General features: G+C 38.0%; 1 protein-coding gene across 2 annotated transcripts in view; it reads left to right on the forward strand.

Annotated features, from left to right (window-relative positions):
- LOC122549920 (epidermal growth factor receptor-like) overlaps nt 1-24,453 on the forward strand; it is a 271,066-nt gene that overhangs the window by 71,380 nt on the left and 175,233 nt on the right. The gene's annotated exons all lie outside the window — the stretch shown is intronic.

Raw genomic sequence — 24,453 nt, forward strand, 5'->3', positions numbered from 1 at the left:
CATTGCTGCAAGTGTGGAGCGGAGGATCTTGAAGGAGAACTGTTGCTGGTGTTTTTGAATCTGTAGTCTGTACTGTTTGTCCTGTTCTGGTCCTAACTGCTGGTTTAAAGGTGGTCCGGAGTCCGTGTGGGATGAGTTGGTTACGGAGGCAGGCACTGAGGAAGCAAATGTGGCTGTGGTAGCGAGTTTGTTTCACGACATGGTTGAAGAGCTTCAGGGCAGAGGAAATGACCTGGGAGTTGCAGTGGGAGAGGGACACCCTGAGATTCTTGTGGAGAGAGGAGGAAAACTTCTTCAAGGCAGGCATCCTTGCAAGAGGATTCGCAGTAGTGTTAAAATCAGCGAGGTAAAAACAATGACTGCAGATGCTGGAAACCAGATTCTGGATTAGTGGTGCTGGAAGAGCACAGCAGTTCAGGCAGCATCCAAGGAATTTGTACAAATTCGTTCACTGCCACCAATCTTCATTTGTCTTCATTTTACTTTGGGCCACTGTAGTGATTAGTTGCAGAGGATACACTACTGTAGATCTTCTTAGATTGCAATGAGATTTATTGCAAGATGGCAACAAATACGACTGCATTTGATCAAGCATAATTACTGGGACATTATAGGGAGCTGGTACAGATCTGGCTTCTCCCTCCAAAAGCAGGAGTACAGTTTTTTGTCTCCACTCATATCCTGTGTGACATCAGTAGACTGGGTGGAGGCAACATAACATGAGCATTTACCCCTTCAGAACTTATTAAAAAAAAGCTTGCCAAGTTTGAACGCATAATGCATTTGTGTTAGATAATATTATTTCAATATCACCAAACCCAGAATAAAATGGTTTGTTTTTTTATCAGTGAAGTAATTAACAATTTATAGAATGATTATTATAAAAGATTAGAAATATTTAAGAATACAAAAACTACTTCTGTAACCAAACACATTGAGAAACACAACTGATTCAACTAAAATAACAAGTAATTTCTTAACTAAATGAACAATCGAATAATTTTTATATAATAGGCAGCAAGTTATAATAATAAATTAGACCAAACTTTAACCCAATTCAATTCATTGACTTCTTCATGCCTCTGCTGAAGACCAACTGCAGGGTAATAAGGTTCAGGACTTTGGCAGGGATGGGGAAAACACCAAAACTTTGACATCTGGAAAAATAAGGTCTTATGACATTAAGCTTCACAAGTTGACATGAACTTACTTCACCCAGTGCCTCCTCCCCTCAATATGGCTTGGTGTCTTCCCCCTTACTTTATCAATTCTTGTGTTGACTAATTCCCATTCTAGTAGAATCCCACCCAAAGAGGATATGTTGTGAATCATAGTGTGACTAATCATGTATCCTCCAAAATAAGACAGCGAAGTACAAAATTTGTAGGACTTGTAAAGCATACACCAACTCAAAGTATACCAAGTCTTTGGCAAACTAATAACACCTGTATAGAAACGTTTGGTCAGTGGTTATCCTCAATATTTTACATCATTCCGATATAGTACAGGATGAGTTGGCTGTGGAATGCAACTAACCATTGAATATGCCTTATATTTTACAAGCTGACTCTATTGGTGAATTAGCTTTGAAAAATTAGCAACAATGAGCTTTGATGCAGTTAAATGTTGTTGTTGACAGAATGCTGCTTGTGTTGTTCATATTCATTTACAACATTCATTTAATGCAATGTTACATTTTGGATTTGCAGAAGGTATTTGATAATATGTTCCTAAATGCCATTCGTTTGGAATTGACATGCTTGTGACCTTGTTACAAAATTAACTCTATTAGTCTAAAATCCACCATTTAAATTAGTTAATCATAGAAGTTAATGTAGGCTGAGTGTGTGAAGATTTTGCTATATCTCCTGGCATCTCGATTAGAATTTGTTACAAAATCCTGCTTTAAATGTTGTAAGGTTCCATACAGTCTGCTTTAGGAAAGAAAGTATTATTGCCCATAATTTGAGCTCAGAGTGTGCAGAAAGTTCCCTTTCACCTAACACTTGTTCATTTGTGCATCTAACTGACTAGTTCTTTTAGCCATGATGTGCAGATGCCGGTGTTGGGGTGGACAAAGTTAAAAATCACACAACACCAAGTTGTAGTCCAATAGGTTTATTTGGAAGTACTAGTGTTTGGATCACTGCTCCTTCATCAGGTAGCTGTGGAGCAGGATCGTAAGAAACAGGATTTATAGCAAGAGATCAGTGTCGTGCAACTGAAATGATATATTGAACAAACCTAGATTGCTGTTAAGTCTTTCATCTTTTAGAATAGGTTGGAATACAGACAGACTTTAACCTCATACCTTTAATGCATTGTCTGTACTGAGAAGTCATTTTTTTATAAAACCTTAAGTTATCTCAAGAATGTGATTTGAAAGAAGTTCTTGGATTGACATACTAATGAACCAAAACCTGCAACCCATTCTAAAAGATGGAAGATGTAACAGCAATCTAGGTTTGTTCAATATACCATTTCAGTTGCATGGCAACGTGATCTTTTGCTATAAATTCTGTATCTTATGATCCTACTCCACAGCTACCTGATGAAGGAGCTATACTTCGAAAGCTAGTGCATCCAAACAAACCTGTTGGCCTATAACCTGGTGTTATGTGATTTTAAATTTAATTTTTTTGGAACACTTGGAATTTTTTTTAACAAAGAACATTTAAGCATTTGAATAAAATGATTGCATTTTTATCCTGCTCAGTTCTTCCATTCCCTTCCTTCTATTTCACATAATTGAGTGTTTGTCTTGTGTTAACTCAGATATTTATTGCTCATAAGATATCCAGCGCTAGCAGGCTCTGTGATACCAAGGATCTTCATTGTTGAACCTAAGGCTAATGTCACCTTATTTAAAGCAACATTTAAAGTAATTGATCGTGTTCTGTTGACATGATTTGTAAATTTCCAGATATTACCTTCTGCTGTTTTCTTAAAAAAGTGTAATTTGATTAAGCTTTGCACACCGTGATCTTATTGCAAGTCCAGATAATTTATAAATTCTCAAACTAACCTAAAGCAATTCGTTTGAACCTGCTCCCCTTTCTAGTAAATTACCATTCCTTTATCACTATGACACTACAGTAGAACAAGTATTTCAAATGAATATTGTGTGTATCATGACACTGTTCTTAATGATTAATGGTAGCCAATGCAGATTTCTTGGCTGAACAAACATTAATTCATTGACAGTTTGTTGAGTAGAGAGAAATAAGCAAACTCATTCTCTGGTAAATAGACTCAAATGTGTTTGAAAATTCACAATTTGTCCAACAAACATTGCAGCCTTAAATTTGATGTACAATTACTCTGCTAAAACAATGTGGACATCAGATTAAATGCAATAATGAAATGTATATTGCCATTCAAATGTATATAAGTGGCCTGGAACTTTGGTTTTGAGCAAATCAAATCCAATGAGATTACTTTATTAAATATTTCTATCACACCTCCCTCCAACCATCGACTTAAAAAACCACTACAATTCCAACATGTTAAATCTCATAACCGTAATCCGCAGTTAAACCATGTCTTTAATAAAATGAATGAGCCTAAACTTTTTTTTTCTTGATTTAATCTGTAAAGTGAAAATAAATAGTCATAGGAGGTAGGAACAGGAACAGGCTATTTGGTCTCTCAAGTCTGCTCTGCAGTTTAATGAAAAATTGAGTGATTTGATTGATTCTTAATGCCACTTTCCTGCATGTCCACCACAACCCTTGACTTCCATGCAAACTGATAATCTACCTGACTTAGCATTAAATGTATTCAATGATGGAGCTTCCATTGTTCTATAATGAAAAGAATTGCAAAGTCTAATAATGCTCCAGAAGTATTCATTTCTCACCTTCACCGTAAGTGGAAAAGCCTTTATTTGTAAAGTGTCCCCCTAGTTCTAGATTACCTCACATGAGAAAACATCCCTCGAGCATCTACTCTATCAAGTCTTCTCAGCATCTAATGTTTTCAAAAGGATCACCTCACATCCTTTATAAGCTCCACTGGATACAGGCTCAACCTTTCCTCATAAGGCAACACCTTCATCCCAGAATTCAGCTGAAGAAACCTTCCACAAACAGCTTCCAGTACCATATATCTTTGAACAAGAGTTAATCTCATATTAAAGTCAGCCACCAAGCTTTGGCCAAAAAATCCTCAAGTTTTCACACATCTTATGTAAATTGACTCCTAACAACTGGTCAAAAAAATCTAAACTCTTTGTACTTAACATCCATATACTGCTGCATTCAAACTTGCCCTGCTGCATAAAACATACTCAGCACCTCATCTGCACATGTCAGCAAGCCATGTCAGCAGTTGCACCTCACTAGTGTATTCTGCTTTCCCACTAATCCCATCCTCCAATGTCACAATATAGCATCATGCAGGAACAACAGTTGCACAGCCCCGTTCAAACTTAAAGTCACTGAGATGTCAGAGCTGACAAATAATTGTGTAGCAAAGGGTAGGCTTTATCTTATGCAAAAAATAACAAATACATTTTGTTTCTATTTGCATAACTTTTGGAATAGTCTCTCACCTGGCAACCTTGTGTTCAGCCGAGGGGTAGTGAGACAATAGGAGATGGTGAATTTCAACCCCTCAGAACTATTACTTATGCATTAGTCAAAACTTAATTTCTGGCTAAAACTTTGGTTTCAGACACGACTTTTGCACAAGTGTATACAGTAGAAACCCACTTTGAGTAAGGAAATTAAAATCTTTAGGTTTGATATCACCAATATTCTGTACAGCTGGATCAAGATTACCCCTTTTATATTCTATACCCTTGAAGTGAGGCCAATGTTCCATTTGTTTTACTAATGAGTTTCAGTCCCCGAGTGTTAACCTTTTCTAATTCATGCATAAGAACACCCCAGAACCTTCTGAAATGCAATATTCTGAAAAGTATTTCTAAAAATAGCACGTGGGATGATGGAGCCAGAAAAGAGTCAGTTTCCTGAGTGAGAATGTAAGCTGAGTTAATGCACGCAAGTTGAAAAAGGCACCAAAAGTCAGCAAGGAAATTGCTGAGAAACTGTAAATGTTGCATTTCTTCTATGCAATCCTGTTCATATGAGAATAACTTTCAAATCAAATCATTCTTCTGCAAGTTAAACCTTCAAGGAATACTTCTGGTCAACTACCTCTCTGGCATGTAGTAGTTCAGTAGTGTCTGAATGGTATGAAGTTGGTATAAATGCACTATAAATTCCCCATGTAGCCAGTTTTAAGTAGTTATCAAAATGAGGTAATGCATTTCATACCAGTAGCAATGGTTACTGATAGCTCGCCCTGTGATAACCATGGTGATTCATATCAGCAGACTGTTCAACCTCTGAGCCCCATTAATTGCATTTATTTGTCAGACCTGAAATCCATATTCTGCCAGAAGAGTTCATTTGATAACTAATTGAAGTGGGGACCCAAATCAAAGCGAAATTCTGCAGATGCTGGAAATCTGAAACAACATCAGAATCCTGGAGAAACTCTGCAGGTCTGGCAGCATCTATGGAAAGAAAACCAAGTACACATTTCAAGTCAGGTGTGACTTCTTCAGAACAGATGAGTTCTGAAGAAGCCATATTGGACTCGAAACATCAACTCTTTTTCTCTTCACAGACGCTGAACCTGATGTATTTCTCCAGCATTTTCTGAGGTTGTTGAAGTAGAGAGCCAAGCTGATTCTTATTATTTTATTTGCCATACCAATTATATTAAAGCTAGATATTGTGACCAAGATTGCAAAATTGGCACAGATCAGGAATTGAATCTTGTGAATTCCCGGAATGTGGATGCCGTTCGGTGAGTATTTGGGGAGTGAGTCGTGTAGTGTAGCTTTAAATTTTTTGAGGGTTGCAGTTGTAATTATGCAGCAATTTATTGGGATTTTTCATTTTATTTGTTAAGTATGAGTAATTCAGAAATGTGCAATTAAGTGTTGACCAAAACAAATGTGAGTATGTTTAGTGGCAGAAACTGTGGTTCAACCACTTAACAGAACAAAACATGGTGAAGAAGAGAAGAGTAAATCTTTTTTTTTACACAAATCATAAGCTTGGAGATTAAAGAATCTGAGCAATTGGGCTTAAACAATTTAATAAGCAGCTGAAATTGGTTTCTTTGTAACCAGATCAGCTAGGCTTTTCATATTTGGTGTATATAAATACAGCCAGCAGCTCAGTTTGACTAAGGTTTGAATGTTGGTAATTATTATGTATGAAAGTCTTAGTGCAAATTAAATTTTGTTTGTTGTTAGCATTAAACTAAAATATACTGTTTTAATTTTAAAATTTCTAGCCTTAAGTGGGGTTTTAACGAAATCTCCACTGGAAGAGCAATTTAGGTTAGTTAATTATAGAAGCAGCCACAACCAGTTCTTCTATAACTGGGTGAGATAAGCCTTTTTATATTTGGGGTCATTAAATTAGGCAAAAATGTGACTTAGGATAATCTAGTAAGTGATTAAAGTTTGTTCTATTTCTAAGGCTAAAATTCTAAGGCAACTGGTAGAAAAGTTATTAACATACAGGCTATTTGAATCGTAAGTCAAATATAATTCAATAAAATAATAAAACAGTTCATTAGAACATATTGAGGATGGCAAGATGCATGATGTGTCTTAGCCTGAGCATGTAGGAACTCTTTTGATCCAGGGCTCAAACAGCGACAGTAAACGTTTGAAGTTAGAGCAGCTGCATCTCAGAATTTGAACTGGTGGCTGAACTGCAGACACTGCAACATATCAGAGAAAGGGAAAATTACCTGGATCCTTAGAATAGGGTCTTCTGATTTGGCCAGAGGTCAGGAACAGGAAGGTACAATTATGGGTGCGGCAGGCAAAGGGCAAGAGCATGGGAGCCTCAGCCTTTGCAATTGTGTTACAGGTTTGAACTTCTTTCACCACTTCTGGCTGAGAGTCAGGGCTGTAGTGTAGATGAGCTCACAGGCCAGGGAATTATGGTGCAGGAAGCCATGCAAGTGTGTGTGGTGAGGTTGGTGGGGTATGATGGGGGGCAATGGGGGTGGTGCTAAAAAGAATGTAGTAGTAGTAGAGGACAGAAAGTGAGGAGGATTGGCAAATATTTCTTCAAAGAGTAGACGTCCAAACAGAGACCGTGGTCTGGGACATATGTTCAAGGCTGGAGAGGAACATGTCATGTGAGAATGAAGATCCAGTTGGAATGGCCAATGTAGGTACCAGGCCAAAGATGGAAGTTCTGTGTAATCAGTCTGAGAAACCTTGTAACAAGTTAAGAAGCGGAACTTCAAAGATCATAATCTCTAGGTTATTACTGAACTATGTGCAAATTGTATGGGCAAATCAGAATAGAGTACTGACAGCATGGCTATAATACTGACATGGTGGAAGCAGATTTTGGCTCACGGAGCTCTGGAAGCAGTACTTGGAGAAGAGGATACATATACCACTGGGACAGTCTCCACCTGAACCGCGTTGAGGTTGTTATTCTTGAAAATTGCACCATAGAAGAATAGAGAGGAATTTTAAACTAAGGAGACAAAGAAATCAAATGTGATAAATCAAAGAGCAGAGATAAGACAAAAAGGAAAAATATTAATATGTGAAATAATAAACGATCCATAACAGGAAGGGATAGGAAATACAAAATGAAGAATAAATGTAAACAAAAGATAGAGGATACAAAAGAATAAAACTAAAGCTGTGTCTGAGTGCACGTAGCATTCAAAACAAAACAGATGGATGAAAGTGCATAACAGATAAATAATTGCGATCCTGCAAACATTACAAAGAAATTGCTGTAAATTGGCATGAATTATTACATGAATATTGAAGGGTACAGGCCATTTAGGAAGGACGGGAAATAAGGAGAAGGTGTGGGGGCATGTGCAGGGTAGCATAGTGGCTTTATTAGTTAATGTTTGTATTAGTACAATAGGTTGGTTTTAATTCAGGGAACCAGGTTGTGGGTGTAGTTTTCTGGAGGAGAAAGTGAGGTCTGCAGATGCTGGAGATCAAAGTTGAAACTTTATTGCTGGAACAGCACAGCAGGTCAGGCAGCATCCAGGGAACAGGAGATTCGACGTTTCGGGCACAGGCCCTTCTTCTTCCTGTTCCCTGGATGCTGCCTGACCTGCTGTGCTGTTCCAGCAATAAAGTTTCAACTGTAGTTTTCTGGAGACAAGGAATGATGAAGGTAAGTAGTCAGTTGTGGGACAACATTAACTACATGGTGGGATGGAACATAAAGGGAGTTTATGAGAAAGCCATTGATAATCACAAGAGAACTTAATTTACAAATAGATTTGTAAAGTCAGTTGGGTAAAGGTGAAACGTTCATGCAGTGTTTTCAGGATGGTTTCTAAAGAACAGCATGGGCTGGAGCCAACCAGAAAGCAGGTTATACTCCACCTGGTATTGAGCAAAGGGGTATGATTAATCCCATTGGTCTCATCATTAAGGTGTGCCAAGGTACCAGTGGTCATAGTACAGTTGAATTTTACATTCAGCCTGAGGGAGGGAGAAATGGGTCTGAGATTTAAAGAAATAAATATGCGAGTTATGAGGGCATGAAAGCAGCACTGGCTAACATGAATTAGCAAATTAGGTTGAAGGATAAGTCAATAGATATGCATTGGCAGACATTTAAGAGGAACATTTTAGAATACACAGAACAGGTACATTCTAACAATGGGTTTGAATTACACCATTGTATTTGTGTTTATCTGCACACTGTAGAAGCAGGTGCTAAAACAGGTGAAACAAAAATCTATAATTGCCCTTTAACATTAGCAAAATTTACTTTACAACAAACTTCTGTACAAATTTAGGAGAGCAATTTGAATTTAAAGTTGTGATTTCTATGCTGTACTTAATCCAACAAATTCCATTTTGTTGCTGTATTGTCTTAAATATTACCATGTTCATAACTTTTTACTGACTCATAAGATTTGCTCTCTTTAACCCTTGCTTTGAGTTCTCAGTTTACATCTCTCTAATAACATTGCTTCAGTAAATGTCATCATTTGAAGCAATTGGTGATATAAAATAACACTTCAATTAGTAGAAACAAGTTTTATCTCTGCCAGTCAAATCTGAGAGTGAATATAGGACAGTTGCTGAAAACAGATGGCAAGCTACTAAAAAGCCTGATGGTGCAGTTGAATTGTCCACATAGCTTACATTAAGCATAGTGATGTTTTGTTACAGTAAAATTACCTCTGCTGCAGCTACAAAATGCCATTTTATTTATAACTATTGTAAAAACTTTTTGTGTAGTCAGCAGAATTAGTAGTGCTTCTTTAAAAAAGGCGGATGTGTGGATGGTTTTGTACTTCAATCTCTGGGACATGTGTGTTGGCCCAAATGTTCTAAGTGAAGTTAGATCGGGTAACCTTTATCCAGTTCGATTATGGATGTGATTCTAATACACAATGTTGGTATCATAGTGGAGGCCACATTTAGATCACATACGTTTTCCACTGTAGGAAATACTGGTGATGTCCTTGAGTTTCAGACATGTTGTTCAATCAGAATGGAGTGATTTTTATTTCGCATCTGGTGATGTTCTAATTTGCAATGCTGACTGTTCAGCTGGGTCCCAAACTCAGTAAGTGTACCAATCTCTCCTGTTCAAGAAAGCAACGCAATCGTTGGTTGTTCAAACTAATTTATATGAAGTTAAAAAATCACATTACATCAGGTTATAGTTAACTAGTTACCTAATGAAGGAGCAGCACTCTGAAAGCTACTATTTCCAAATAAACCTGTTGGACTATAACCTGGTGTTGTGTGATTTTTAACTTTGTCCACCCCAGTCCAAGACCAGCACCCCCATATCATAGTTTATGTGATGACTTGTCTCGGATTGTAGAAATCCTAGAGCATTGTTTGAAGCTTCAATTGAAAGCTTGTTATTCTGCTATTGTAATACTGACCAAGCTGTTTCATCTACGTAAAAATCTGTTTCCAACTTAGAATCATAACAAAGCTACAGCAAAAATGTTCAGCCTGTTTTACCAGACAATTTTGTTGCATAACAAATTGTTGCAACACTAGCAGGTGGTACTGTATGTATTGAGGGAGTCGTGAGAAAGAAGAGAACCTTTCTTGTATCTAATGAAGGGTTGCCTCGTAGTGGATGGTCTGAGAATTAAATAGCCACTTTTACCACAGGAGGGTCATGGTGATAGAAGATCACAAAGTAAACAGAAGCAGCTAAGAAAATAGCCCTCAAAAATAAACATTGCTTTTGCAGGTCACATGTTACCAAAGATGCCATGTTGGTTTATTGATGATGCAATTTGTAACCTTATAATTTCCCACCCAGCATTACTATTGCATGAGCAATATTCATTGCCGAAAGCTGTACATTTTATTCATTCACAGGATGAGGGTGTTGCTGGCTAGATTAGCATTTATTGTCCATCACTAATTGCCAAGTTTTAGTGTGGAGGATGTTGCTTGGCCACAGGATTACTTACCTTTATAAATAAATATACTATACATGATTATTCTAATGTTTCAGTCTATACTTCACATTGTTGGCAAAATTGTGATAAATTTTGTTAATTGTTGATCATCCAATTAAATGATATCTGTACAGATATTAGAAAACGTGTCTCATTTTGACCATTGTAAATTCAGTCATTGTTTCCATTTCAGTGTTCTGATGTGTAGGTGTTGTTCCTCAGTCTTTTTAAGCCCTGGCAGTGACCTGTCCCACCAGTAGGACAGGCTGATCAGAGGTTTGCCTGACTAAAGGCAAGACAAAATTATCCCTGGGAGTCCTCAATTCTGTTTCAGTATCTCATAAAGCCTTCTAGTCAAACAGGGTGCCTTCCTCCAGATGAATCAGTACTCCTCCATTAAGAATTCCATTTGAGGAAAACCGAGCCTAAGGCAGCCACTGATTATACTCTAAGTAGAGGGCTTCAAAGTCCATCATCAAGAAGGTTTCAATTGTACCATCACTGACCAAACTAACAGAGTCCGAAGGACATAGTGGACTCCTGGCAAATGATTAGAGAACTAATCCTCAGGAATAATGTACCCCATCTTCACCAAGTTATTTTATGATCTCAGCTGATGGTAATACTGGACAAGTTAGATCCCAGGTGAAACCTGGTTTGCGATAGATCACATAATTAGTTTGTTTAGTTAGTCACTGAAACATATTCACGCGAGGCTGCAGAAGTTCTTCAACAACAGCACACAAGTTTATTGTACAAATAAAATGGAACAAACAACCCAGGCACTGTTGATTTATAGAGATATGTGGAACAATTAACAAATGATATGTAATAGATCTTAAAGCAAACATAACAACATTTCAACAAGTTTCACAAAACTATAAGTTTTAGAGACTTGAGTCCAGAGAAATTAGATTCCAGTTTCAATTTTTAAAAATTTTTACTTAACTGGCTTCTTTCATTTTCTTGAATGATAGAGGCAGTTTTATAGTTCCTTTATAGCACCGATGGAACAAATCTTTTATGAGTCTAATGGCCTAAACATTTTCTATTTTTAATAACTCAATGAGCCCAGAAATTGTTATCACTGGGCAAGTCAGATACCAGACTGTTTTTTATTTTGGGTTTTAACAAGGTGATTTCTCACTGAAACATATGCTCGCAATGTTACAGGTTTGGCGTCAACAATAAAAGAGAAGTTTATTATGCAAAAGTAATAAAGATAAAATAGAATGAACCAAACCATTTACATAACACACATTGAAGCATTTCAAAACACATGGTAAAAACATTAATTGCAAAAGCACCTCTTTACAATACTCATAGCAAAGATAATTGCCTGCTCGATCGCACTGGTAAGGTGTAATTTAACTGTGGTTTTAATTCCTAATCTTGAAAACCTTGTAGCATCTTTCTGGAGCCTTCACACAATGGAGCTTATAATTTCTCAGCTTCAAATAACCTCTTCAGGGTTTTAACCAAGCATATCTTGTCTGGAACCTTTACTAATCTCCTTAGTGAATATAATCTATTTTTATCAAATGCAAACTAACTTATTCCTTTCCCTCAGTAACTGTTTTACAAGTCCAACTTTAGACAAGAAGCCTGCAGAACTGTCCAATCTGAAACCAATAAATCAACTTCTTTCCCAAGCTTTGTGTTTAACCCAATCCCTGAAATTCTAAACTAGATGCTATTGCTCAACTGTTCACTTTGCTTGCTGATACAATTCTCCCTGTGTGAACAAAAACACGTTAGTTTTTAGGAAATCTTTCTGTCACACTGTATTTTAAACATGACTACAAAATATTTACAAGTTGATCATTAAACCTCTTCAGACACATAGAAAACAGATATGCCATTAGTTCCAATTCAAAAACAAAACTAAAAAATAAATTATGACAGGTAAAGATCACACATAAAGTGTATGCCGAATTAGTATCATGTGTACCTGAAAATGCAATTTTTGCTAAACAGAGCAACCAAAATGCTATATGCAAAGGTAAGCAATGCCACACAAGTAGGCCAAGTCAAAATTGTAGTTTCCCGGCCAGTAAGACCATAAGAAATAGGATTGAAAGTAAGGCCGTTCAACCCATCGAGTCCACTGATGGGTGAGTGCCGAACCAGAGGACACAGCTTAAAAATACGGGGTAGACCATTTAGGACAGAGATGAGGAGAAACTTCTTCACCCAGAGAATGGTGGCTGTGTGGAATGCTCTGCCCCAGAGGGCAGTGGAGGCCCAGTCTCTGGATTCATTTAAGAAAGAGTTGGATAGAGCTCTCAAGGATAGTGGAATCAAGATTTATGGAGATAAGGCAGGAACAGGATACTGATTAAGGATGATCAGCCATGATTATATTGAATGGTGGTGCAGGCTCGAAGGGCAGAATGGCCTACTCCCGTACCTATTGTCTACTTTCTCCTTTGTAATGGCTACCATCCTCAACTCTATGCCTTGACTCTCCTTAATTGTTGGAATATTACTCGTCTTCTACTGTGAAGACTGACATAAAGTATTTATTAAGTTTTTCAGCTGTTTCCTTATCTCCCATCACTAGCCTTCCTGCATCAATTTGGAGCGGGCTAATCTCTCTTTTGCCTCTCATTTGTTTCTTATGTGTTGAAAGAAACTTTTACTATCATTTCTAATATTACTGGCTAGCTTACCTTTATATTTGATCCTCTCCTTCCTTATTTCTCTCTTTGTTATCCTCTGTTTTTTAGTCTTCCCAAACTTCTGATTTCCCAGTGCTCTTAGCCACTTTTAGAGGCTGTCTCTTTTTCTGTGATATGTTTCCTGAGTTGCTTCATCAGCTTTGGTTGTCTAATTCCACCCCCACCCCACCCTTTCTTTGGGATGTACCTCTGTACTGTGTCCTGAATTACATCCAGAAACTCCTGCCATTGTTGCTGTACTGTCTTCCCCACGAGGCTCTGCTTCCAGTCGATTTTCTTCAGTTCCTCTTTCATGCCCCTGTCATTACCTTTATTTAACTGTAACACCATTACATCCGATTTTGCCTTCTCTGTTTTGAACGCAGACTGAACTCTACCATGTTATGATCTCTGCTCCTAAGTGTTCCTGACTTTAAGATCTTTTATAAAGTCTGGCTCGTTACATAGCACGAAGTCCAGAGTAGCCTGCTCCCTTGTGGACTCCATCACAAGCTGTTCCAAAAAGCCATTCTGTAAGCATTCCATGAATTCCCTTTCTTTGGATCCACCAGCAACATAATTCACCCAGTTCATTTCCATATTGAACTCCCCCAGGATCACCGTGACCTTGCCTTTCTGATGTGCCCTATCTAATTCCTGGTACATCTTGCGCCCCTGGTCCTGACCATTGCTGGGAAGTCTGTACATAACTCCCTTTTTTTTGTCTTTGTGGTTGCCACACAAACTCCACATCATCTGACCCTATTTCATTTAGTGCCGTAGATTTGATTTCATTCTTAACTAACAGGACAACCCCACCCCCTCTGCAGAATTTGTTACAACCTTGATCTAAATATGGGCATGAGTTAAATGAGTTGGGAATGAGTGCCATTTACTTCAAGGCAGAATGCAATTGTGTGTGGCACCAAGGAAGACAACTAAACATGTGCCTTATTTCTGTTCTGGCTTCAGTATGCAGAGTCAGAAAAATATCCTACTTTGTGAGCTAAAGCTTGAAACTTTTGATTTTTAGTCGAAGGGAGCTGAACTGTTTTTGAAATAGGGGCAAGTGACCCCCAGAAGAACTACAGAGGCTGCTGGATGAGCTGGTTGGCTGGCCAGCCAAATAGTCACCACTGGTATGTCCATGAACCATACAGAAATGTGACAAAGTTTGTTGAAGTGAAGTTTTTTGTGTGTATTTAAGATTTCACCACTTTAAACCAGTGGTTATTATTAATTGCACCATCCACACTGTGGTATTGTAATCTTGGCATTGTTGGAGGATCCTGGTACATCCACTTGCAATATAGGAGTGTTTTCATTCCCCAGACTGTTGCAGTTGAATATAGCAGCTTGTTGCCAACTTCTCGAGGGCAACTAGGAAAGGGAAACAAAGCCATTCACTGTGAATGCATAAGAAATCACTTCTTGTGCTGGAATCCAAGTGTTGTTAGACTGCAATGATTAAATCGCAAATAAATTATGATCAATTCTGTTATAAAAGTGACCACTAGTTACTGGATTGAGACTGTAAACAGGTTATTTCACTGTACTTAATTATAGCGTACAGTTTCAACTGAAAATGTGTTAAATCTATTTTGATAAAATCTCATATACTGTAGCCCTTTATTTTTGATGGAGCTGTGAAACTTCTCTACCACATATAATTTGGTAGTTATGGTTCTATATTTTAGTATGTGTTTCACTACTGTGTGAGTGTGAACAGAACACTGCTGTTTTCTTGGCTATAAAGATCTAAAGAAACTTGCATGGGAATAAAATTCTCAATTGGAATTGCAGGTTCAAATCTTTATTTCTAAATCAATCTAACACTCTAATGAAAACTATTTACAAACTGTGGTATTTTCTGTTTCTACGTTGGGTGCAGGATGAAGTAGAGAAAGAGAGCTACTGACCCATCATGCTTCCCCCATGAAGAGATTCCCTGTTACTGACTGACTACTTTGAAGAGGAAAGGAAGGAAGGAGATTTACAGTTGTTTAAGTTTCTTGTCCTAGAATGCCGCGCATGGTCCCTGAAACTCCTGTGTTCAGTTTGCAGGATATGTTTTTATTTAAAAAAAAGTGTCAGCTGAGCCAATGATGTGTAAGCCAATGCATTGTTCCATTAAAATGGCTCATGTGCAAGATTATGAACCAGATTGAAAAGCAGTTTTTCAGTTTGAAAAGTGTATATTTACAAGAAAAGGTGTTTGAGCCACACACACCTGCTTCTGAGAAGCATGAAGTTGAGAGATGGCTCAGTAACTTCCGTCAGGTTTCATTCCATTGGTATGGTAATGATTGTGAAATCTTGCACCATACCTACAGTTTTGTTCTGGCAATCTTGTACTTCTTTCTAAATATTTAATCTGTCTACTTGGCTTGCTTGTATTCAAATTCCTTAATTGAATCTATTGACCTAGTTCAGTGATTTTCTTCCTTAAAAGTATTGTAGAAAGATTTAGCATGACACTAACTGGAATTGCGCTCTAGATCTTGCACCAACTGATTTATATGGAAAATAATTTCAGCTTTTTTATAAAGCCATGGAGAATCTTATTTGATATGTTGCCTTAGAATTGGAAATACCCCAACATGACTAAACTAACATCTATTTTACACTGTGGTATAGGTACAGTAGTATATTTTGCACAGGGACAATATAATTTTTTTTTAGTATCCTGTCTACTGGAAGCTGAGGGATGACCTTATAGAGGTTTATAAAATCATGAGGGCACAGATAGGATAAATAGATAGTCTTTTTCCCTTGGGTGGGGGAGTCCAGAACCAGATGGCATAGGTTTAGGGTGAGAGGGGAATGAAATACAAGGGACCTAAAGGGTAACTTGTTCACACAGAGAGTGGTGCATGTATGAAATGAGCTGCCAGAGGAAGTGGTGGAGGATGGTACAAATGCAGCATTTAAAAGGTATCTGGATGGGTATATGAATAGGAAAGGTTTAGAAGGATATGGGCCAAGTGCTGGAAAATGGGACCAGAATAGGTTAAGATATGTGGTCGGCATGGACGAGTTAGACCAAAAGGTCTGTTTCCATCTGTACATCTCTATGACTATGACTATGACTCTACTGTCTCTTTGCAACAATCACTACTTATTTTAATTTGATGGCTTTTGCATTTTTTATGATTATCATCAGTTGTAACTGGATTTAATACATTCAATATATCCTCATAAGAATGCATTTAATATATCTTCATCTTCAATGGCCTTGTTCTACCTACCACCATTGCCATGTCCAGCTTTACTACCCCCTCATAGGCTGTCCAACTGGGGCATTTTAGGTACCTTGCTTTATCTCTGCCATTCACCATTCCCACAACTGGTAGTTGAGCCTGTAGTTCACATTTGCATTAATGTCTTCTGCCTCATCCTTTCTCACTCTGACAAGATTTTTTAAAATTAAAAGTCAAAAAACCCAACTTTTCAATCAGGTTTTTGATCACCCCTAATGATGCCGCTATCCATTAACAGTATCCATTCCTTATTTACCTTATTTTTCCACTCTAAAGAGCCTTGGACTGCTTTCTCACAAAAAGTGCTATTTGTATTATTCAATTATTGTGTCATTTTTAAAATGTTTTATTCTTCAGTACCCCTTGTCTGTAAAGTCTTGTCTATGTGGAGGAACTGTGTCATTCTAAGTTATAAGTTGTTACACAGAAGGGCACGACATCAGTGTAGAGTACAATTGGTTGTCCAAAAGTTATGCCTGAAAAGTCACAGATAGTATTTTTGCTCTTCTTGCTTTGCATATTTTGTGTAACAAACCTCTGTTGCTCCTTTCTTGTACAGACTGATTTTATCACTTGACACTCCTAGCCCTGAAGCAAGACTGGAAGGAGTGCCATGTTTAATGAGAATGATCATTCAAGTAACACCAAATGTATTCAGAGAGATGTGATTTGGAAATCTTTGAAGTTTTAGTTTGATCTTTTATGGGATGTCTAGAAAAACTTTCAAATTGATGTGAAATGTATGAATATATTTGTATGTATATTTATAAGTTTGTTACCAGCCATCTATTGAAAATATAATGTAAAACATTTCCTTTGTGTGGTTCGAGGTTATAAGTAAATATTGTGATATTTCTTCAACACTAATGTTTAGTTCCTTTTCCTGCTTTTCATCAGTGTGGAAGGAATAGAACACACAAACATAAGAGTGTATCAGCAAATAAGATCAGAGTAGGGTAAATGGTCAAAAGAAAAATTAAAGTGTGTTTTATCTGAATGCAAATAGCATTCCTAACCAGATGGATGAATTGAATATTTTGGTATCCTTCCAAACAGATTTTCAGTTTGTTCAGATTTTACACTACACAGGCCTCCCAGTCTACCTTTTAATAAGTTGCCTTTTACTTTATTTTCCCATTGCAATTTATAAACTGCTACATATCTTTAAAAAAGTTGCTTTTGGCTTACTAAAAGATGGATTTATTTGGGTATTCAATTTAAGATACATGGGTATAGATTAATATTGGTGTCTGGGCAAGTTTGTTTATCTATTTTTTTATCAACGTCCAGTTTTGGGTTTAATTTCATTGTCTGGAACATCCAAAGGGTGCTCGGAAATATTTTCTATGATGTTGATCCAGCAAGCAAAAATCTCAGTTCTGACTCCTGTGACATGCGTGTGCGTGCAAGTGTGTGTCTGTCTGTGTATAAGGAACTGCATTCAGTTGGAACTTTTGTGTCCAGTTTCAGTCTAAGATGAGGTAATTGGAGATGAGCAATTGTGTGTTACAAGTTGTCAAACTCTGCAGTTTGCTTTCCTTCAGAACCTTCTTAAATTACAGAAGATAACTAAATTTCAGTGGGAATTGCTTTCTCAATGGGTAGAAACATCATTATTGAAAATATTCTTTTGCATTTGATTTGAGATTTTTCTCTAAAGCTGGATTTTTTTAGAATAGTTTGTGGGATATGGGTGTTACTGGTGGCACCAGCGTTTATTGACCATCTATCCTTGCCCTTGAGAAGGCATTGGTAAGCTAATTTCTTGAACTACTGCAGACCATGTGCAATAGGTTGACCCTTAGTACTGTTTGTGATTAGATCTGGAGATTTTGACCAAATGACACTGAAGCAACAGTGATGTTTCCAAGCCTGGATGGTGAGTGGCTTGAAGAATTTGCAGATGGTGCTGTTGCTATGTAGCTGCCACTCTTGTCATTCTAAATGGAGTGGCCATGGTTTTGGAAAGTGATGTGTCAGGATCTTTCAGTGAATCTTTGCAGTGCATCATGCACACTGCTCCTGCTGAGCAGAAGTGGTGGAGGGAGTATTTGTGGCTTTGTACAATTGTGTTGAGAATACATTCTATTCATGCCGACACATTATTGATCATGCTATTAGATACAATGGTAAAATCTACTGGACTTCATGGCATAAATCCTCCTTTCATAGTAATTCACTCAGTTTCTTCAAAGAATTGCTACAGTGCAGGAAGAGGCCATTCGACCTATTAAGTCTGCACTGACCTTCCAAAGAGCATCCCACCTGGAGACCCCATCCTCTCTCCATAATTCCACATTTACCATGGTTAGTCTACCTAACTTGCATATCTTTGGATTATGGGTAGAAACCGTGGCACCCAAAAGATCATATAGACATGCAGAGAATGTGCATACTCTTTACAGACAGTTGCCAAGGCTAGAATTGAACTTTGGTCTGTGAAGCAGCAGTTCTAATCACTGTGCCACATTTCAACTTGACTGAAGTTAGCAAAGAACCCCAAAGCTGAAAATGTGTTGCTGGAAAAGCGCAGCAGGTCAGGCAGCATCCAGGGAACAGGAGAATCGACGTTTCGGGCATAAGCCCTTCTTCAGGATTCCTGAAGAAGGGCTTATGCCCGAAACGTCGATTCTCCTGTTCCCTGGATGCTGCCTGACCTGCTGCGCTTTTCCAGCAACACATTTTCAGCTCTGATCTCCAGCATCTGCAGACCTCACTTTCTCCTCAAAGAACCCCAAACCCTATTAAATTAGAAGTCCTATCATCATTCCTCTTCTGTTATCCTTTTTTTCATATCTCCTTGTTTGCCCTATCTCGTCACCTCTCTCTTTCTCTCCAGATCCCCTCAACACTTACCTCTTCTCAATTTTCCTAACCTTTGACTTTTCCCCATAATATTGTCTCTTTACATCTGACCAGTGTTGGTTCAGTTACCTCTCTCTTTGTCTGTAGCCTAAATAGGAAGCAAACTTCAGATTGCAATGTGTACAATACTAATTAAAGCAAAATAGAACACTATAACAACACTTATAACAAATTAGAATAGGCAGTTCTTGGGTGTTTTCCTTTAGGTCACATCAAATAATGAAGTGATATTGAAACAAGATGGCTTCAAAATATCAGCTCAAGGAATCAATGAGACAAAATCAAAGTTACTTGCTTTATTCTTCTTTGGGGTTATTTAGGTGTAGATGCATGAAAATTTGCTTTAGGGAAATGGCAAAAGAAAAGTTCCAGTTAATGAAAATAACAAATAGATGTAATAAACCTTTTGATCCTATTTGGTACTTGTCTCTACAATTGAAGAACATCTGTTGTCCATGAATAGTTTGTGCTTTCTGATCATCAAGAAAACTACAGACATTTTTGTTTCAATTTATATAATGCTTTTCCTGAATTACCGAAAGCATGTCAGGACCAATTAATTACTTTTGCAGTGTCTCACTGTTGTAATGTGGGAAAGTAGCACAACCTGTTTGCTAACTAGTTCATTTCTTCCACTGCTCTATCCTTTGAGCTTTCTTTAAAACATTGCTTCCCAAAACTTTTCACACTGTGACATGATTTTAAGGCTTTAAAGTGTTGTGGCCCCAAAAATTAATCAGACTGTAGGAGAGCACTTTTTTGGTATTCTTGAGGCTTGTTTTTAATAAAGCACCTACCTTTTCAATGGTTTTTTCAGAGCAGAAGTCAGACCTCCAAGATTAATCAGTTAGGCCATACCCACCTTCTTTTAAAAAAAAAAGGCAAGCAGATTTAAAGCAGCCTTTTATGTATTAGCATTCAGTTAGATCGCCATGGCAGCCACTACTTGCAACCCCTGAACCTTTTTCTCATGATCATATTGGAGGTTGTGACCCATAGTTTTGAAAGCCCCATGCTAAAAGATTACATATCTGAAAAATATGCATGAGTCAAAGTGCTCTGAAATTGGCATCCATCTGGGGCATCACACTATGGACTGAGCCCAAAGCACATTGCTTGGTAAAGAGCAGACATGCCACAAACTCTTTGGCCTTGTTCCTGGGATGAAGAGAAGAAGTGTTAATTCTCTACAGAAATAAGGAGCCTTCACTGTTCCCTGTTCAACTGGAAGACCTGGTAAACCTGGACAATATACAGCTGGAATCATTCCAAACTCAACCACAGCAGCAAACTTTCCGTTTGCCTTAGGGGTAATCTTTCTTCTGACAGGATATCTTCTTAAGATTGGGAAACAGCTGGGGTTTTCATTTGCTTGAATCATAAGCTTGCCAGAGCATCTTAAACTAATGGCTGAGATAATTAGATTAGCTGTCTCTTCTGGACATAATTTACAACTGTATAATCTAGCCCATTAACCATCAAGGAAGCCATTTCATTCCGAGCACTTGAGGACATATCAGTTATCCCTCTTATAGGGACATATTGACAAGACCTTGGTATTGCGTTACTTGAGTTACAGAAGATAGCAACCTTAATCACATGCTAGGAAGACTTTATTTGCTAGATATGGGCAAGGCGGCAGCTGTTTCCCAGTAAGCCCATAATTCAAACTGGGAGAAAATAACATTTTAATCATCTTCCACATTGTTCGTATAAGTGCATGTCACAATAGAAATGTTCCCTACTAAGTTGAACTGCTATAGAACATTCAAATAATGTGTGATACTTCAATTGTTATGGATAGGAGAAGAGCAGATGTCAGGGGATTAAAAGCCTGCTTGGTTTCATAAAGCTGGTATTTGCATTATATTAATAATAAATGCTGTTTTGTAGAATTATTTACCTGGGAATGAATCAGATTTGTATATAAATAGAGCTGAGTTCTTCTCTTTCCATCTCAGATGGGATGATACTGGATTCAATTAAGGGAAACACATTGGAAAAAGCGTTCTTCCAAGGGTCATGTCTTCTGTTTAAGCTATATTTCCATTTTCATAATGTTTTTAGTATCTCTGTCACACTGTAGGGAAAGGTTAAATTTGTTAAAGATAGTCTTATACTAAAATGATTTGGGTATCAAGCTTCATCTGAGTGGTAGCTGCAGTTGCCCCAATGTGAAAATATCATAAGAATATAAGAAGTCGGAGCACAGTAGGTCATTTAGCCCCTCATGCCTTCCCTGTCACTCAACAAGATCGTGGCTGATCTGCCCCAAGTCTCAACTCTTCTTTCGTGCCAGCTCAGCATAGCTATCAACTTGCAGACTTTTCACAAATCTATCTACCCACTGTTTAAATACTTTAAGTGATCTAGCCTCCACAAATCTCTGGGGTATAGAATTCCAGATGCTCACTACCCTCTGAGGAGAAAAATTATTTCGCACCTCAGTTTTAAATGAATGACCCCTTATTTTGTAACTATATCCCCTAGTGAGATGTCCCCACTCAAGGAAACAGCTTAGCAACATCTACCTTCTGAAACCTCCTTAAGATCTTGTAAGTTTCATGAATTGAAGAGGCTGTCTCCTGTTGGTGTTGATCTGTTACTGTCACTATCCTTCTCATGCAGGTCCGCAATTCTCTTTGTAAAGTTGCTGTCCCTCCTCTCATGCAATCTTTATGAAATAGCTGTCTCTATTCTCTCTCGTGCTGTTTCAGAAGCGCAGGTTTTTCCTATCTCTTGCTCACAGTGATGCTGACTTACTGCACTCTTCCTCATCTACTTCACTGTGATGCTGACTCATTGCACGCTGCTCCCGGTCGTGGGTCCAAGCCTCTGTCTAGAGATTTGACCACATAATCTGAGTAGACATTTCATTACAGTACTGAAGGAGTGTTATCTTTCAAATGAAATATTAAATCTGGGGATCCTTGTACCGTATACTTAAGAGATGTTATTACAAATCACAAATGCATCAGAATTTTATTACGATTCCTTTAGGAACTGATCTTGTTTTATAAGACGAGAGTTTCCCAAATAATTAGCAGAAATAACCAAACAACAAGACTTCATGAAGATTGCTATTGTAATGAAAAATTGAATCAACATAGAACACACTTTAACAGGTGATTAATGCACCAAAATAAGGAAAAGGACCTTTTGAATTAATTAACTAATACAATTGAAACATATTACAATGCCTTTTGTTGTGAATGACAAATCTGGCAGATGTGCAACATTACAAGAATAAGGACAATGTTACTCTGTCCTCTCCAGTCAGCTCACTTCTGCCTGTTCCATAAGGTTGGAAGTTCTATTGTCCTTAAATGTTATTCCATTCAGCCCAAGTCGTAAGCAAGGCCCATCTTGACAACTCCTGAAATCTCCAAAAGTCCAATCTGTTCTGTTCTGTTCCCTTTCTTTTGAAAATTTTTAAACAAATTTTTTACAAGATCCCACTTTTCTAAAGCAGTGTGTGCCTTGATTTTTAGTTTTGTCTTTCTCTTCAAGATCCTTCACCCCCTCTCTGCCTTGTATCTCTCGAACAAATTGCTACTCTTGAATGTAGGTTTGCTCGCTGAGCTAGAAGGTTCATTTCCCTACTAGGTAACATCTTCAATGGACCTCGGGCGAAACAATGTAAAAAATTTCTACTTTCTATTTATATGTTTGGGTTTCTTTGGGTTGGTGATGTCATTTCCTGCCCCTTTTCTCGGGGCGGTAGATGGGGTCTAAATCGATGTGTTTGTTGATCGAGTTCCGGTTGGAATGCCATGCTTCTAGGAATTCTCGTGCGTGTCTTTGTTTGGCTTGTCCGAGGATGGATATGTTGTCCCAGTCGAAGTGGTGTCCTTCCTCATCAGTGTGTGAGGATACTACTGAGAGAGGGTCATGTCTTTTTGTGGCTAGTTGGTGTTTATGTATCCTGGTGGCTAGTTTTCTGCCTGTTTGTCCAATGTAGTGTTTGTTACAGTTCTTGCATGGTAGTTTGTAAATGACATTAGTTTTGCTTGTTGTCTGTATAAGGTCCATTAGCTGCTGTTCTGCTGTGTTGGTGGTTTTGTGGCCTACCATGATGCCAAGGGGTCTGAGTAGTCTGGCAGTCATTTCAAAAAACATGTCCAGAAACCCTAGCCACTCTCCACTACTTCAAAGGCATCTCAGAAATGAAAAACTACCAAGCAAGGACTGTAACAAACACTACATTGGACAAACAGGCAGAAAACTAGCCACCAGGATACATGAACACCAACTGCCACAAAAAGACATGACCCTCTCTCACTAAGTATCCTTACATACAGATGAGGAAGAACACCACTTCGACTGGGACAACACATCCATCCTAGGACAAGCCAAACAAAGTCACGCACAAGAATTCCTAGAAGCATGGCATTCCAACCGGAACTCTATCAACAAACACATCGATTTAGACCCCCATACCACCCCCTGAGAAAAGGAACAGGAAGTGACTTTACCACAGGAAATGACATCACCAATCCAAAGAAACCCAAATATATAAAATAGAAAGCAGGAATTTTCAGCTTTGCTTCACCTGAGGCCCACTGAAGATCTTACCTAGTTAGGTAACGAAATGTCCGGAAATGAACCTTCCAGCTCAGCGAGCCAACCTACATCCAAAACCTCAACCTGAGCTACAAATCTTCTCAAAACCCGCTTAAATTGCTCCTCTACTAGCTATGAGTCATAGTGAAGCAATATAAAGAATCATTTCTGACGAAGGGCTTTTGCCCGAAGCTTTGATTTTCCTGCTCCTTGGATGCTGCCTGACATGCTGTGCTTTTCCAGCACCACACTCTTGACTCTAACCTCCAGTATCTGCAGTACTCCCTTTCGCCAAATATAAAGAACTCACTGATTCTAACAGGTTTTTGTTTGAGTTTTACCCAAAGCAATCCGATCACAATGACCTGTCTCTGGAATTCTCAAGTTTACCTTAAATTAATGGAGATACGTTGAAACATGATCTTCTGATGAAGTCCAATGTTTGTAGCAGTATTCACTGTGTTTGCCATTAACATTGCAAGTATTATCAAGCATCTTCAAATTAATTGAAGTCTACTCCTCTGAAAGGCTAAACCTTTATAATTGCTAATTTGATTCCCATTTACCCATCCACTTTCCATAACTACTTAACCCCTTTTTACTTCAAAAAGCTTTGGATCTGCTGAGATGAAGAGGAATTT

The sequence above is a fragment of the Chiloscyllium plagiosum genome, chromosome 5, assembly GCF_004010195.1.
Source record: "Chiloscyllium plagiosum isolate BGI_BamShark_2017 chromosome 5, ASM401019v2, whole genome shotgun sequence".
In the NCBI taxonomy this organism is placed as follows: Eukaryota; Metazoa; Chordata; class Chondrichthyes; order Orectolobiformes; family Hemiscylliidae; genus Chiloscyllium; species Chiloscyllium plagiosum.